This window comes from Ornithodoros turicata, chromosome 5 (assembly GCF_037126465.1).
Source record: "Ornithodoros turicata isolate Travis chromosome 5, ASM3712646v1, whole genome shotgun sequence".
In the NCBI taxonomy this organism is placed as follows: Eukaryota; Metazoa; Arthropoda; class Arachnida; order Ixodida; family Argasidae; genus Ornithodoros; species Ornithodoros turicata.
Window position 1 is genome coordinate 57,129,217 of NC_088205.1, and position 16,492 is coordinate 57,145,708.

Consider the following 16,492-nt stretch of genomic DNA (forward strand, 5'->3'; position numbering starts at 1 on the left):
AGACATTGGACTCGCTCTCCCCAGAAGCCGAAAGGATTCCAAAAGGGACGTAGAGCATGGGAGGACCAAATTTGCCCACAGTACTACGTTCGTACGACTGGATGATGGGCAAGAAAACCATGTCCACTTCCTACGGCAGTTAAAAGTGACACAATAGTATAGGAGAATTGTTGTGGGAAGAGTCTCATCAAGACGAGAGCCGCGCCGATACTTCAAACAGAGACTGTTCTTCTTCCTTGCGCCGTCCTCGTCTTGGCATGCTATTTAAAGGGTTAAGGGTGACGTGTTTAAAGTGCCACTCCGGACTCAGAAAAAAGCGTTCATGAAAAGAAGGTGCCTCAAGGGTTCTATACGCGAAATTTCAATCCTTCACGTTAATCACGTTAATCAATCAATCAATCACGTCAATCAATCACGTTAATTTCAATCCTGTTTACGAATGCTGCGCATTTCTGTATATTTTTTAAGATCTGCTGAGCCTCACCAAGTTTCGATGACGCAACGAGCGAGTGACGTAATCATAAGCCCACAAATTGCAATGAGATCATGTTCTGGAGAGGGCACTTGTCACCTAGCAACGACGCCAGCGTTCGGGGAGGGTCACGTGGTGGAGAAGTCATGTGAGGCTGATCGAAAGAGGGGAAAATGGGAGAGATGTCTTCTCCCTCTTGTGTTTCCTCCAAGGTCGGAGCGGTCGGATGGTATGTCACGTGGGGCTCCGCTACCGGAGTGCAAAAAGTCATCCCCCCCGGAAGACTCGAAGGGCAACCACGTTGCCAGATGAGAGCCGGGCGCTGCGTCGCGGCATAACATGACGTCACAGTTCTCAAAAATAAAAATAAAAATTCTCTAGCTTTAGCATCACGTACAGCCAAAATATTTTGCAGGAATGTAAAGTGAGACAAGAAGATTTCAGTAACATAACTTTGGTAGGGTTCTGAAGGCACGAGATTTAGTCCGCAGTGGCACTTTAAGGGTTCATGGGCATTAGGTCAACAACTGGGCAGATAGGATCGGATAGGGTTTTCCTAGCGATGGTGCTGTTTACCTATACTATACCTATGTATACCCTAAAACACGTGATCCCTGACCCTTTCAATACCATGCCAATGATGAGGACGGTGCCCAGAAGAAGATCACTGTCTCTTCATAATTCTGGTGGCTCTCGTCAAGAGCCCTCCTTTTCGCATTTCCCCACCGGTTCGCCGGACTTTCTACCTTTCTAAGTAAAGTAGCATTGTTCTGCACCTATGACTGCTTATCTGCACTCATGCGATGACACATTTCAAATGGAAGAACAAATAAATGTGGAAACAGAGCTCAGTTTCTTTTTCACTTGTAATGTGCAGGCGTAAGTTGTATTCCTTAAAAAATTGTTTTCACATGATGAACTTCAGGTTCTGCAGGAAAGCTTGTGAATATTAAAGTTTTATTCAGAAGAGTGCTTCATTCTCTGGACGTATTCTGTTCTCCCTACTACCAGACTGGACTGTATATTTTTTTTCCTTCGTCGCCCAAGTGTCCTTAAAAATTACGAAAATTATTTTTGAGTATCGACTTTTCTATGGAGATCGATTAGATCTACTTTTGGTTTCGTGAATTTGTTGTGGTTGTCTGTGTGTTTCCTCTGTCTCGGGGTTACTTTTCGTCATGTTTCACCAGGTAGCCTGCACTTTGAATCTTGTCGATGACAGTGCTCATACTCATGAATCATGCTTTTAAAAAAAATATTAGAAACGCGGAGCTATTTCAGGGTCTCACAAAATGACAAAATCCACACCACGGAGAAAGAAAAAGCTTGAGGAGAGCCCCCCCCCCCCCTCGACTGCTCTTGACACAATGTTGCCAGTAGAGCATGCTCTGTCCAGATGGCTTTGCGAAAGAGAGAATGAAGACGAGACGCGGCGAAGCGGGAAGCTTACGCTTCACCTATCGGCGCCATGATGTGCCAGAGTTGTACTTGAATTGACAGCACCTTTGACTGCTCGAAGTGTTTCAGAGCACCAAGGTTGGGCTTGCGCAATCGTGAATAAGTCGCCAGAATGTTCTATCGGCCTCCGCGAGCCGCGCGAGCAGAGAACGCAACCAGTCGGCTCAAGCTTCACGAAACCAAAATCAGACTTCATTGCCTTTGGTATATTACCAAAACCCCACCTGCCGTTTCAACACGGAAGTACAAGTATTCTCAACTTACAGCAACCACAACGGGGAAGCACAGGAATTCGTTAGTTTTAGCTCGTATTGTGTTATCCGTTTGTATTCAACTGTTGCCACACTTCGTACGTCAAGCGGGGGCTGTCTGTTATCATGGCTAGTCATGATACAGAAGGGTGATGCAAAACGCAATGCAATACCGTCATTGTGTGCTGTGTCAACACCTCCTAGGCCTGACCAGCGGCATGGCCGAGCGGGTTAAGGCGTCCCACTCGTTGGTGGTAGCCAAGGTCGTGCTGGAGACTGAGAGGTGGTGGGTTCGAATCCTAATGCCGGCTGTGCTGTCTGAGGTTTTCCCTGGGTTTTCCGAAAAGCTTTCCAGACGAATGCCGAAGCAGTTCCCCCTGAAGTCGGCGCAGGGTGCATATTAAACCCCACTCCTTCCCGCTGTCCTCTCTCCATCTGTCCACATCTGTACGCCGCTCATAACCACAGTTGCTTCGCGGCGCTAACACGGAATAAACAAAAGTAAAAGGCCTGCGCACTACGTCGCACAGGGAGGCCTGCTGTTAGAACTGTTGATGCTGCTATGACGTCAATGAAAGAGCGAAGACGAGAAAAGCTCGAAGCAGCTCACAAAGCTCACGCAGGCCACCGTGCGTGATGTAGCGCGCAGGCCTTCTGCTATCTAGGAGGTGTTGGCTGTGTGTGCTCCCCCAGTGTTTCCACTTCTTGTATGACATTTTACACTCACTCGTTCGAAACTTCTGAACTACATCTTGCACTCTACTAGTTTAACCCGTTCTTCTGTTTGTATTTACCGTGTGTAGGCGTCCTGGGGTAGCCAGTCCGACTCCGCGGTTCCATGAACGCGACAGAAACGGATTTGTCGCAGCAAATCCTCTCCCATCAGCCGTGTCAATCAATCTTCTACGGAGGATTGATGTAAGGAGGTGCGATAAGTCAACTCGACCCGTTTCCGCCGGGTTCATGCAACCGCGACCTTTGTCCGACTCACATCCCCATTTTTTTCTTTCTCATATTACGATCACCGTCATTGTGACGCGTTGCCCACACTTCGCACATACGCATATCCATGAGCGCGTTTTTCTTTCGCCATAACATGTGATGTGATGCGATAGAAAAAGAAAAAAAAAGGGCATGTGAGTCGGACAAAGGCCGCTGTTACATGAACCCGGCAGAAACGGGTCGAGTTGGTTTATCGCATCTCCTCACATCAATCCACCCTGGAAGATTGGTTGATGCTCTGGTGTCCCTTCAAATCCGCGTACTGATCTTTCGCCTTTTGCCATAATAAATCAAAGTCCTGTTTGTAGATAAACGAGAAGACAACAAGTACGTTTGACATGAATTCAAAAAATGACATTTGAGGAACTTAGCAAGTACCCCACGGTGAAGGAAGCCGACACATCCCGTCCACGACCCATTTGGTAAGCGCATGCCGACATGGCCGTCGTGAGGTAGACGTCCTTCGTACCTGGACAGATGCAATACAAAGTGCATGAGTCAAAATATACCAGAAAACCAAAACATGAAGATCACAACACATCGAAACAGACGGATTTCCGTGCTAAGAAAATCGGGATAGAAATAAATAAATTTCAGTTAAGTTCTTGGAGTTCAGACGTTGAAGGCGCTTATTCATTAACGTTGTCGTAAATTGTTTGTTGTCGTTCGCTGGACACTTTGACTGGTACGTTGCATTTACTAGTTGACAGTTCTGAAACAGCTGAAGATCATCTCGCAGACGAGGTTGTCGACAGCTGCAGTGGCGCACCGTGTTTGAGGATGCTGGGACGAAATTGGTGAAGCAGTGAAAACAGATTATGCAGCAGATTGTCCTGCTCAATTCTCTCGAACGCGCTCAGCCCGGTTTGGGGGACCGTAGGGGCCATAGTAGTTTCGTCCAGTACCAAAGCCTTCCGTTCGCTGCGCTCTCTTATGCGTTCAGCAGCACTTTCCTCAGGCATGATTAAGCTCGGAGGTATTATCAAAGGCACCATCCACTACCATCGATCTCACTCTCAATTCCTGGTCTTAACGTCAAAAGAAACCAAGTGCCTACATCAGTTCTCTAACAGCTAGCAGCGGATATGATGCACACTGCAGTTTTCACTGACGGATCCACCAGTCATGAATGTTCATCGTCTGCGTTTGTTATCCCAACGGATGATGTGTCGCATGGATACCGTCTCTCACACCACACATCATCAACGTCGGCTGAGTTATATGCTATCCTGTTGTTTCTGCATATGACATAGTGTGACGATCCACGGACCTCCGTCGTTTACTCAAATGCAAAGGCTGCTCTTCAATGTATAGCCAACATGGGAATACATGGATCGCTCGCCCCAGTCGTGACTGATATACTCCATCAAGTTCAGCGTCGAAGCGGTCACGGTTTTTATATATCCCTGCAGTGAGTCCCAGGCAGAAGTAACCGATTTTTTTTCTCTCTTCAATGCAAACACCAATCCGTACAATTCTCACGTGCAATGAAGTGGTCATGCAGACCCACCTATGAGTAAAGTTTCAAGCGCATGGAGCAACGCGACTCTGAGATAGGCGGTGTTGATCAAATAATGTCGCACATTGAACTGTTGAAAGATCAATAAGTTCTGTATCGTTTGCGACTATTCCGTGGTTGTGAAGCTCGGGACGCCAATGATTCTGTGAATGTTACATAAACCACATGGCGTTGCCAATCAGCGAAGGATATCAATGGCAGTCAAATATGCGAGAGACGGGATCATTTTGAACCAATCTTCAAAACTTCGTGGGCCTACGGGAAGCGGTACGCCACGTATGACACTTTAGTGCATTTCGAGTTTTCAATAGCGTGTGCTGCGCTAAGAACGCGAACGTTCCGCAGCTATGCACATGTGGTGTGAGGGAAATGAAACAATAAGAGTCGGTGGTGACGACGACGAATGGCGTTACGAAGCGGCGTTGTGATGACTTGGCGAGCAAGGCGCCTCTGAGTAACATACACGCTTGATCCAGTATAACTCTTTCTACTCTAGAACGACCCGCGGAATTCTCCGTGAGAGTTTTTTTTTTTTTTTTAATATATTCCGCTGAAGGCCCCGATCTGTAACGCGCAGTTGTCGAAAGCGTCTGAAGTAAACTTTAAACGATAAGCCTTGGGGATTATGCAAGTGAGCCGCTCACTGCCCAGTGCTTGACCGATGTCTAAAGGATGTTTAAAACACAGAAAGTTATTCAGTTGCGTCAGTCGTTTCTGAGCTATTCAACTCGAGGGCTTTCGTGAAACACCCGGTATAGGTCTCATGAACACTTACTCGAAATTCATATGGATGGAGAGCTCGTCTAGGATATTCCCAATAGGTCCACCCATGCTGAGCTTCCCTCCTGCCTTTGTAACTACTGTACCGTAAGGTGGCCACTGCAATAAATCAGAAGGGCAGATAACAACAACAACTTTATTGCAAGATGATGAATGAGGAGTTTCATCGCCAGGGGCAATACTCTACCTCATTGATGGTGGTGATGTGGGGAATTAAATAATGAGCCCCTTCACAATAAGGATCGAACTCCTATGGTATACAGAAAGGTGAAGAGAGCTTTGAGGGCAGAGCGTTGGTGGGTTGGATGTGGCCAGGGACCAAGCAGTTTTGTGAGAGAGAGGGGGAAGATGAATGATGGAGCATGTAGGTACTCACAATATCGCACAACGGAGATTAAACAGCGAATCACATATTGCGATTCCGGGTGACGTTTTCGATCCACGAATGAGAGCGGGGCGCTCCGGAGGTTCACATTCCACGCAGGATCCTCTCTAGGGCACTCAGCACATGAATTCACTAGGCAATCTCTTGGGCGCCACAGGCTCTGTGCACTAGGAGCACTTCTGGCTCGGGTTGTTGGAACGGGAGCAGAAAAAAATGCCCGATGGGACGCGACCTGTTCTGTGCTGTGTCCATGGAACATGCCCACCCGCTCATCAGTAGGCAGGTTATGCCATTGAGATAAAAGAGTCAAGGGGCCGAGGAGCCAGCCTGTGCCACCTGGTGTCACGGAACCACGGAGGTGTAAGGCTCTTTTATGCCAAGATAGAGAGGCTTATTTAGATTTACAGAGGGGAAGTAAGGAGAGCGAACTCCGCTGGGGCATCGTTGAGAAAGCGTGGTCCATAATTCCTCGAATCTTTTCTGGGCGTGCCGCGGCGCTCACGTTCCGCATCATAGCTCCTCCGAACAGGCGCTTTCGTAATGCACAATATCAATTCTGCTAGTAGATTCAGTTCGCGCACAAAAAAAAAAGAAACAAAAGAAAGGTAAGTAAACACGACTGCTATTTATGTGTCAATAAATAATTATTTTTGAAAGTTTCTGCATTCAGAGTTTTTTTTGGTTCAAAGCGAGCGACTTTTATAGAGGGTGTCCGGTGAGAAAGTGTCATTAAATTTCTAAAAATAGGTTTAACTTCAGAAAATTATGAAACTACTTGGAATACACACACACAGACTTTTGCCACAGGTTCAGGCCGTTTGCATTCGCGTCACGCATTAATTACGCTAATTTTGCTAATTGAACTCTAAAATTAGCCAAGCAGAGGTAACGTTTTTCTTGATGAATTCGGAAGCCAATGGCCATAGCACACTATTCCAACCGAAATCACAGTTTTATTTCAGAAGATTTCTACAAAAATTCGACAGCCGCAAAACCGTCACTTGGCAAGGCGTGCTCCATGAAATTTGCGTTTGCGTAAATGCTTGCTCTGCCTTTATCGAGAGAAAGTGGAAACAGCCACACCCGATCGTGGGCATTACCGCGGTAACCGACATTATCAGTGGCCAGGGACTGATGGCATGCACGTTGATAAGAGTGGAAGGCGTGATTATGCCCTTGTTCGCATAGGAGGGAGGGTATTTGGATGGAACGAAATGTTCCGCAAACGTAAATATCAGGAAGCGCACCTCACACGGAGCAAATGTGACGCGAATGCAAACGGCCTGAATCTGTGGCAAAAGTCTGTGTGTGTGTATTCCAAGTAGTTTCATAATTTTCTGGAGTGAAACCTATTTTTAGAAATTTAATGACACTTTCTCACCGGACACCCAGTATACACAAGGCGGAAAAGCGTGAGCAGGAGACTCCGGCCGTGCTTGGCCGGCACAGCCGTCAAGGCGTGCTCACATTAAATTAAGAGACAATAAAGATTCGGCGAGCGCTCGCAGTGAGGATCTGTCGAGGCCGGTAGGAGATTTTTTGTTGAACAGCTCCTGGATCTTAGTAGCGTATAAGGGTGTTGTTCAGCATCACACAAGGAAGGTATGGCCTGTAACGTATGCGTCACCAGAAGGTGGTCTGCCCGCCATAGCAGATAAGGGTGAGCACGTCCACACCCTCACCTCACAGGCATTGAGGTGAGATTACGGAAATTTCCAGAAAGAAAGATTCAGGTATGGTGAGGACAAATTTCCAGCAAACGGGTTGAAGTGAGTAGGTTTTCAATCAGAGCTTCAGGTGAGACGATCAGAGATCGGACGAACCCAAAATTTCCCGAATCCGAATTCAAGGAATGTTCTGCGAATTCACGAATCTTACGAATCCTTTTTTTTTAAAAAAAAAGAGTCTAAAAAGCCAGGGGGGAAAACACTTCCACTGAAAAGTGTTTTGAAGCAGAATTTGGTATCTGTATTTAATGAAAAACAAACTAAATAATTGTTCACTTTTTAGAAAACATACCCGTGAAAACATATTGTTCATCGACTACAGGAAATACATAAACTCTCGGGTCTGAATTCTTTCCATAAAACTAAGAAAGAATGAAAAGCAAAACCACGTTACTTGTAAACTTGTAATGACGGAGCTTGATGCTGTGGTTTTGGCGGACACTGGAGGCGCCAATTTTAAAAACAAACAACAAATGTTGTTGGTGGATTCAAAAAGATTCGATTCGGCGTTTTGGGCACTGGGATTCGGATTCCTGGATCTCGAATCCCTGCCTAGGATTCGAGGATCCGCGGATTCGGTTGGCCGATCCCTATAGATGAAGAATTTTTTTGGAAAAGGGATTGAGCTGCGGTGAGCTGAGGAACTGACAGAAAAAGATTGAGGTAAGGCGAGGAGAAACTTACAGGGTGAAGGTTGAGGTGAGCAATTTTTCGGAAAAGGGATTGAGGTAAGGTGAGCAGAGGAAAACTTATAGAACAAGAATGGAGGTGAGGCGAGGTGAGGAAAATTTTCGGTAAGAAAGATTGAGGTGAGGAGAAACTTGGCAGGAAAAAGGCTGAGATGAGGAAATTTTTTAGAAAAGGGATTCAGGTCAGGAAATTTTGCAGAAAGGTATTGAGGTTAGATGAGCTGAGGAAACCTTACGGAACGAGATTGATGCGGGGCGAGATGAGGAAAATTTTCGGCAAAAATGACTGAGGTGAGATGACAATTTTTTTAAGGAAAAGATCGAGTTTGGCGAGGTGAAGAAAATTCTTAAAGGAAGCCTGAGATGAGGAGAAACCTGACTTATAAAAATGAGGTGAGGGCAAAAATCATGAGGGCATTTGTCCACCTCTGTGCTTTGCTATGATTTATCCGGAAGCCATATACTCCCGTCTAACCCCCGCCCACACAAAACTTTCTTCGTCGACACATGTAAGCAGAGATGTAATGCTCCTCACTGTTTTGCAACGCCCCCGAAGCGCGCGTTTTTGCACAATATACTGCATCGGACTACTTTCGACTGGGAGCCGGTTTGTGTCCTTAGCGGTGGCTTCCCATCATGACAGGAAGACGAGGCTGCACAGATTACGAAGAACGCGTTGTAGCCAAGCATGAAAAGCACGTAGAATACTCAAAGCAATGGCACTGAAGCCAGCTTTCATGTGTTTCAAGCTTTAATATCTACACCAGGCTTCATCATGTACAGAAGGCATTTTTAATTTTTTTATTTTCATTCGGTTTACATACTTTGTCGCGGCTGGTCGCGGTGAAGCACAAAAGGACGTATTTCATTGGTGGATAAGGGAGTGGAAGGGTGTCCTTTTTGCGCTTCACTGCGACCAGCCGCGACAAAAATATGTAAACCGAAACCAATTAATTACTGCAACAAATGACCTGCTTCGATGGCAGATTTTTGTCTAAAAATTGTTCACTGAAGGTCTCAAAAGGGGTAGTACCCATTCTAATTCTGACAGCGTCCTGCTTTAGAAGTCACGTTTATTTTACGAAACTCATTCGAATTTTTATTTAAATAATGAGCGCCTCCCACTCATTCACACGGTGCGCAGCTTGTAGGTAGTATCGGACAGATACTTGGAACAAAGAAAGTTCGTCGATTAGTCGATGCACCCGTTCGCGAATTATTCAACCCGGGTATTTAACTGAACCACCCGGTATATGGAGTTAAAAGAGAGTCGACACAGCAAAGATAAGTCGCTCGGCTTGAGTAGTTCAGACGACAAATGTCGACTGAGCTCCGACATCTAAAAAGCGCGTCCGTCAACTTATCCAGCCACTTCCCATACGTCACTGCCGGATGACGGCCAAAGATGCAGGATGAAGAAGAATAGCTGGCGGCGCAGATTTCCACGCAGTACATTCAAAGGAATACAAGTGACAGCAATTTCATTACGAAAAGAATGACGTGCCGAAATGCTGCAAAAGTATTAGAAGTAAATGAACTCACGCAATGGAAACAAAATTGTGTGTAACGGATCTAAATTTGAAGGTTACAATTCAAAGATGAGGGTGGCGCTTCAGTCAAGGATCAGTCTACTGAACCATGTAGAGCTCTGTTGCGCCTTAGTCGGCAGCCATGTAAACTGTCACCAGTCGACATTAACGATCAGTCAACTAGAGCCTTCAGTCGACATATCCGTGCATGTAAACACAGCTACCGAGTTACGGGGCGCCTTTCCTCCTCTGAGCGCCACACTCTCACTCCTCCGCTTAGGGAGTGACGTCACGCCGCTGGAGCTTCTGCGGCCGCGGAAGCAGCGCTGATCTATGAAATTCGTTTAATGCATATCTAAGCACTTCTCGGACGAAAAAATTAGGTTTTGGTTGCCAGATAGATCGATTTCCAGGGGGTAGCAGGGGAAGCTCGATACCCCATGCCCCCACCCCCTGCAGTCGCCTATATATAGCCTATATATATATATCATGATAGTTGACAAATCAGATACACATCGCACACGGCATGGCACACGGAGCCCAGCGGTAGATAGTACGACTTGACTTGGATACCGAGATGGCGAATCGCACTGGCGTCCACGTGTTGAAAGGCCGTGGCCGCATCCACCATACCGATCACGACGCCTCCTAGATTTCGACGTCGGGATGAGGTATCGCCTTACTACAAGTCCTTTGCTCTCCCCCATTTCTTTCTCTCTCCGAACTTTTTTATAGTCTCTCTCGTAATGATTTCAATGGCACTGTGATGGTCAGCTTCACTACGACACTTCCCCCGAGAAGTCACCGGCTACAATGACAATGGCACATTGTGCGTCCCGACGCTGCAGCTCTTCGCCTGCACATCGGCGTGCAGGCGAAGCCCCCACGTCTTCCGCCAACATCTGGCCGGAGAGTAATGGTACCCGGTTTGCTGCGCGCCGTTTGCTGGCATTCTCGTTGGCACACCGCTAACGTTAATTTTCTTTGGCGAACGAATTTCCATCTAAGCGCTAAGCCGTGTTGCCATGAAATGACCATCCGAATTCGCCAGTAGAGACCTTCCGATCTGCTAAATTTCCCTACGGAGCCAGGACGTCCACCGACACGTTTCTTCTCAGTCGAGACGGCACGACCAGGGGAGAGTGAGGGTTCCCCTTTCCGTCTCCAACCAGCGTAACGCGACGCGGCCACACCCAGGCCTCAAGAGTGCGTTAGAGAAATGCTGTCGCATTTAATAAGTTTCGTAAATAAATAGGTCAATAAGTTCTCATTCAGTATTTTTGCGGAAGTCAAGAAGCGCCGTACACCTGAAACGAAATAATGTGTACTTACGGATAGAAAGATGATTTGAATTGTGGGCCACGTACTGTTCATCTGAAACACAACAGAAAACAGTGGCAGTTTAATCAACGAGAAGACGCGGGAAAAGGATGCGTTTGCAAACAACTACAAATAAATCGTGACTATTACCTGGGGTGAATCACCACTGGAGTGCAGTACACTACCCCATTACACGCGAAAACGTTAGATGTGAGATACGAGAATGGAGTTAAAGTTATGTGCAGGTACAACAATTTAGCTCTCCTCCGTTCCTTCTAATAAATGTATACCCCCCCCCCCCCCCCCTCTCCACCACTGGCTGCGCAAGTAGCAGCTCCTATCCTCCACACGCCCATTTCCACCGACGTCCCAAATCAACCAAAAGCTCATTTCCTCCGAAGAAATATTCGGAGCTTCTGGGCTTTCGGTTGATCTGGGCACGCGGGTGGAGGTGACCCCATATCCCCCAAATGCTCTTTTCATCCGAGCGCCCAGGACCACCGAAAGCGGGATACTTGAAAGCACACGATTCCTCTGCTTGCCAGGCAGTGGAGGAAGGGTGAGCGGTTCTTGGGTATGCAAGAATCGAATCCTGCAACTGACTCAGAAGTGAAGTTTGCCAAGGAAAGGTATTATTGATGTCGATCGCGTTCAAGAAGTGATCCGATCTGAACAGAGAGATATTTTCCATACGAGTAACTGGGGTCCATGCACTGCGTATAGGTCATCATACTGGAAAGCGCCCATAGCACAGGTCTCGAAAAAGGTTGCAAAAAGGACCTCCTGATTTGATTTGATTTGATTTTAAAAGAAAGGACCTCCTCCTTTACCTTTCTTTTAGGCTTTCTGTTAATACAGTTCAGACGTTCAGAAAACACGCTATTAACCGGCTGAAACAACAAATAGAAAAAGCTTGCAAACAGTATGAATGCATGAGAGCAACGTATCGTCTGAAATGTCAATCTCCTCAGAAGGCGCTTGTGTTTGTGTGTTTTCCACCGCCCCGCTATATGTTCTAGCCACAGAACATAGCACTCCCACCATGCTCTTTTTCCGTGACTCATGACGCGGACCTCCATGACCTTCCGAAGGTAGTGCTTCTCCCGTCAGCAACATGCATACCAATAAAATTCATATTCGGAATATCTCTCCGTTCATATCACTTCTTGAACGCGATCTCATTTGTACACAACGTGTGACGTGTCGTCTCTATCCACCCAAGCTCAAGCTTCATTAATATAGATTTCGTGCATCAGCTCTCATTTTTATATCAGTCATCTATGTTACATCTCTGAGAGGAATTATTAGTAAGTAGGGGGGAACAAAGGAAGCTGTGTAAGTCAACGGGCAGCATACATCACGCTGTAGAACATTTCGAGCACCGGATGAGCAGCAGCCAGGGACCCACGGGCAGAACTCCTCACGGTCTTTGCCCTCACCTCGATTTTCCTGGACGGAGCTTTGTCCTCACCTCACCTCACCTCAACTACTTTTGCGGAGAAGTTCCCTCACCTCACCTCACCTAAAAAAAATTCAGAAAATTTTCCTCGCCTCACCTCACCTCAAAACATTATCAGAAAAATTTCCTCACCTCACCTCAGCCTTGCATAAAAAAATTTCCCTCACCTCACCTCAAATTCCGTGAGATGAGGGAGTTCAAGGCGCCCTCACCTCACTTGCAGTTAGGAGGGTGCCCCTCCCTGCTCAAGGTCGACGCTTCTCACTTTTTTAAATGACGAAAGTACGCAGGGTAAAGCAAGTATCGAGACTAAAGCATCAGGTCCCGACTCTCTGCTTCAGCGGTAGGTTGTGACTGTAGGTGTTTGTGGCGCAGGCGCAACAGAGGCCAGAAAGCGCCACGACTGCGGTGAGTACCTGATGAATGGCGATGATAGCTAAAATTATTTACGGATCATGTCCTACGCATTATATCATGGCCGCTCACCATCAGCTGGCGGGATGGCAGGTGCATTGCTAATTGTCTCGTTCACCGCCTTCGCATGGCATCCGATAGGTTGAGCGCTACAGTGGTGGTCGAATGGAATCGCAGCTTTGTGAATCATAATCGTATGAGTGTCACGTCATCAGTGCACCCAATGTCGTGCCCATATTGCCCCTACTTTTTGTGGGATGTGCAGCCAGAGACCTATCGTCAGGACTCAGGACCAGCCAATAAGCAGCGATTATTGATAGTGAAGTGCAACGACTCGCGTCGTTCGGTTTACAACAGTCACTGAAAAAACAAATAAAGTAAAGAAGACAGCCCTAACAACTACCTTTTGCCAACTTGCCTCATATCACCTAAAAATTTTCGGACAATTTTTCCCTTTTTTTCTCTCGACACACGAAAAAAAGTCCTCACCTCACATGAAAAAGGAATCCTCACCTCAGAAAATTTTAACAAAATTTCCCTCACCTCACCTCACCTCAAAAATTTTTCAGAAAATGTATCTCATCCCACCTCACCTCAGCCTTTCTGGAGAAAAAATTTCCTCACCTCACCTCACCTCAGCATCTTCTAGGAAGATTTTTCCTCACCTCACCTCACCTCAACCATTGCTCCAAAAGATGCTCCTCACCTCACCTCAAATTCCGTGAAGTGAGGGTGAGGTGAGGGTGAGGGAGCCCTCACCCTCACAAGCCCTCGCGAGGGTGCCCACCTCTGCCCACGGGACCCTCTCAGGTAAGTTGCAGGAAGTACAGCTCTAAGCAGAGTTAATTGGTACGCCATTCGACCGCCGAATCGGGAAGAGAGACACCCCAGCGGCGCTTAGGAGAAATAAAAGGAAATAATGTTTCCACTGTCCTACTTGTGGCGAATTCGGGTGGTCGTTTTATGGCAACACGGCCTACCGCTCGGAGATTGCTAGGTCGGCTCCGGAGCTTGGTCACGTGACAGTTGCCACCGGAAGACGAGTGCCAGGGATATCAGGATCGCCTCATCCCTTTTGAGTCAGGGCAGAGTTCGTACACTTGGATCACGCTAGGGACATCGTGGTCGCCCGTCTTCGGGTTCCGTCGTCTTTCTAAATCACGTGAACTTCGACGTGCGGGCCAATCAGGGCACTCGCCACCGTTGCAGAGCTGATTTGACGACACCGGATATAGTTGGGCAACCCGCTGCCCGATCGTTTCGGGACCGGACGAAAAAAGTGCTAGGTGGCAAATTACAGGCGCTCGGAAAGTGCCATACGAACATGCAAGATTGCTTGACTGCTCGGGATCTAACAAAAAAAAAAAAAAAAAAAAGTTGCCACGAAATGACCACCCGAATTCGCCATTGTAAGTCGGCCCAGGACGCACACTAACCCCCCTGTCCCCCACTCTTTCCTGCTGTCCTCTCTCCATCTGTCCACGTCTGTACTCCGCTCATAGCCACAGTTGCAGTTGCTTCGCGGCGCTAACACGGAATCAAAAAAAAAAAAAACTCGCCATTGTGCTGCGAGGGCGTCGCGAGGGGGTCCTTCGCGTGTATCAGTGAGATAAACGAATCGCATCCGTGCGATATCAGCCGGCATACGCTTTCACATAATCGCCGCAAACACAAACAAACACCGCGATGATAACCATAGCTAAGGGCAATGCCGAGCCAACAGCTCATGGCAAAGCGGATACCCCCACAGCAACAGTGGGACAGTCAAAACACTATTCGCCTTTATTTCTCGTAAGAGCCGCTGGGGTTGCTCTCTTCCCGACTTTAGCTTGTGGTTGTGGCGAAGTGGCGTTCCAGTTAACTCTGCTTCGAGCTGTACAGTGGATTCCCGCGTAGTCGGGAACCGCAAGCGTGTCCTTTGAAGTATCCCGCTTTCGGTGGTTCTGGGCGCTCGGATGAAAAGAGCATTTGGGGATATGGGTCACTGCTACCCGCGTGCCCAGATCAACCGAAAGCCCAGAACCTCCGAATATTTTTTCGGAGGAAACGAGCTTTTGGTTGATTTGGGGACGTCGGTGAAAATGGGCATTTGGAGGATATGAGGCCTAACCCACTTCAGTGAGTTGCAATTAAGTTGCAGTGAGCTAAGTGAGTCAGTTGCAGAAAGTATACATTGGATTCCCGCACACCCAAGAACCGCTCACCCTTCTTCCTCTCCCTGACAAACGGGGGAAGCGTGTCCTTTGAAGTATCCCGCTTTCGGTGGTTCTGGGCGTTCGGATGAAAAGAGCATTTGGGGGATATGGGTCACTGCCACCCGCGGGCCCAGATCAACCGAAAGCCCAGAACCTCCGAACATTTTTTCGGATGAAACGAGCTTTTGGTTGATTTGGGACATCGGTGGAAATGGGCATTTGGAGGATATGAGGCCTAACGCAGAGTAGGACGCTACAAGAATTATTCTTAATTATTATTATTATGACTTATCCCCAGTATATTCCAACGTCCAGCTTCAGACATACAGCGGATATCCTTAGGACTGCCATGTGTTGTTGGTGCATAGATCACCGCGTATGTCCGTTTCTGGATATCCTGAAGATATCATTTCAGCGCTTTATTTTTTCATCCACGCTGGCTTTCAGAGGGATATCCATCAGACAGACGAATCCGATCACGGACGTTAGGACATTAATCCTACATCCAGTGGATATACCGTGTTGTTGGGGGAAGTCTTGTCGTCTTGTCTCTGTGCCGTCTCTCCTCACACTCAAGGAAATGTTACATACAAGTTTATTACACCAGCTTGCTTGCCTCTTACTTCTTTGCTCAGTTATGGAAGGGCAATACAAATGGTAGCGACCTTTAGCGCTGCGGAAGCAAAGCCTAAGTTTCCCTTGTTCGTAGTAAATCCAACAGCGTCTTCGTTTCCCCAGTGGTCTCTCTCACTGCCCTCGATCTCCCCCGGCATTCGGGGACTCAACATAAAAAAAAAGAAAGAAAGAGAGAAAGGCATGTGCCACCGTCTGTCCTTCGCCAGATGTCTCTGGACACGATGCTAAGCCTATACGCTGAGCATACTGCCATCTACACCGACGTGTTCTGTACACCTGTAAGTTTATCGGCCGCCTTTGTTATTCCATCGGTCCAGGTGTCTCACGGATATCGCCTGGCACACTGCATTTCCTCTATGTCCACAGAGCTTTACGGCATCGTGTCGTTTCTGCGGTATGCTCTGCGCGAGGTTTCGCGAATGTGAGTAGTATACACAGACTCCAGGGCAGCCTTGCAGTGCATAGAGAACTTGGGTGTGCGAGGTACATTAGCTCCTGTTGTCACAGACGTCCTCAGAGACATTAAGGGTCTGTGCCACCAAGGTCACTCCACCAGTTTTCAGTGGATCACAGGGCACTGTAGACTAAGCGGAAATATAGAGGCTGGCAGAGTGGCTGCTGCTGCCAGACAACGTCAGGCGGTGGTACCGAATACG

General features: G+C 47.4%; 1 long non-coding RNA gene across 1 annotated transcript; it reads right to left on the bottom strand.

Moving 5' to 3' along the window:
* Positions 1–77: 77 nt before the first annotated feature.
* LOC135396066 (uncharacterized) lies at positions 78–11,186 on the bottom strand. The gene is made up of 4 exons (XR_010423280.1): positions 11,145–11,186; positions 5,478–5,581; positions 3,562–3,652; positions 78–130 (listed from the first exon to the last, which is right to left on the bottom strand). It is a non-coding gene; the product is annotated as an uncharacterized LOC135396066 (long non-coding RNA).
* Positions 11,187–16,492: the final 5,306 nt, after the last annotated feature.